Source organism: Diachasmimorpha longicaudata, unplaced genomic scaffold (genome assembly GCF_034640455.1).
Source record: "Diachasmimorpha longicaudata isolate KC_UGA_2023 unplaced genomic scaffold, iyDiaLong2 ctg00000386.1, whole genome shotgun sequence".
In the NCBI taxonomy this organism is placed as follows: Eukaryota; Metazoa; Arthropoda; class Insecta; order Hymenoptera; family Braconidae; genus Diachasmimorpha; species Diachasmimorpha longicaudata.
Genome location: NW_026974118.1, coordinates 751 through 2,500, shown reverse-complemented (window position 1 = coordinate 2,500; position 1,750 = coordinate 751).

The window sequence follows — 1,750 nt, the reverse complement described above, 5'->3', positions numbered from 1 at the left end:
TAGTTACATAGAATTTATTTTTATTTTAGGCATTCAATTATATACGAATATATATTTTTTTCAATGAAAAATTCTGTGATGCTATTTTTGCATACCAACAAAAATAGCATCAACGTTCCAAGACATCATTGAAAATTAATAATATCGGTTACTTGATAAATTATAAATTAGTTACATAGAATTTATTTTTATTTTAGGCATTCAATTATATATGAATATATATTTTTTTCAATGAAAAATTCTGTGATGCTATTTTTGCATACCAACAAAAATAGGATCAACGTTCCAAGACATCATTGAAAATTAATAATATCGGTTACTTGATAAAATATAAATTAGTTGTATAGAATTTAGTTTCATTTTATGCATTCAATTATATCTGAATATATATTTTTTTCAATTAAAAATTCTGTGATGCTATTTTTGCATACCAACAAAAATAGCATCAACTTTTCAAGTCATCACTAAAAATTAATAATATCGGTTACCTGATAAATTATAAATTAGTTATATAGAATTTAGTTTAATTTTATGCATTCAATTATATATGAATATAATTTTTTTCAATTAAAAATTCTGTGATGCTATTTTTGCATACCAACAAAAATAGCATCAACGTTCCAAGACATCATTGAAAATTAATAATATCGGTTACTTGATAAACTATAAAATAGTTGTATAGAATTTAGTTTAATTTTATGGATTCAATTATATATGAATATATATTTTTTTCAATTAAAAATTCTGTGATGCTATTTTTGCATACCAACAAAAATAGCATCAACGTTCCAAGACATCATTGAAAATTAATAATATCGGTTACTTGATAAACTATAAAATAGTTGTATAGAATTTAGTTTAATTTTATGGATTCAATTATATATGAATATATATTTTTTTTAATTAAAAATTCTGTGATTCTATTTTTGCATACCAACAAAAATAGGATCAACGTTCCAAGACATCATTGAAAATTAATAATATCGGTTACTTGATAAATTATAAATTAGTTACATAGAATTTATTTTTATTTTAGGCATTCAATTATATATGAATATATATTTTTTTCAATGAAAAATTCTGTGATGCTATTTTTGCATACCAACAAAAATAGCATCAACGTTCCAAGACATCATTGAAAATTAATAATATCGGTTACTTGATAAAATATAAATTAGTTGTATAGAATTTATTTTTATTTTAGGCATTCAATTATATATGAATATATATTTTTTTCAATGAAAAATTCTGTGATGCTATTTTTGCATACCAACAAAAATAGGATCAACGTTCCAAGACATCATTGAAAATTAATAATATCGGTTACTTGATAAAATATAAATTAGTTGTATAGAATTTAGTTTCATTTTATGCATTCAATTATATATGAATATATATTTTTTTTAATTAAAAATTCTGTGATGCTATTTTTGCATACCAACAAAAATAGGATCAACGTTCCAAGACATCATTGAAAATTAATAATATCGGTTACTTGATAAAATATAAATTAGTTGTATAGAATTTAGTTTCATTTTATGCATTCAATTATATCTGAATATATATTTTTTTCAATTAAAAATTCTGTGATGCTATTTTTGCATACCAACAAAAATAGCATCAACTTTTCAAGTCATCACTAAAAATTAATAATATCGGTTACCTGATAAATTATAAATTAGTTATATAGAATTTAGTTTAATTTTATGCATTCAATTATATATGAATATAATTTTTTTCAATTAAAAAT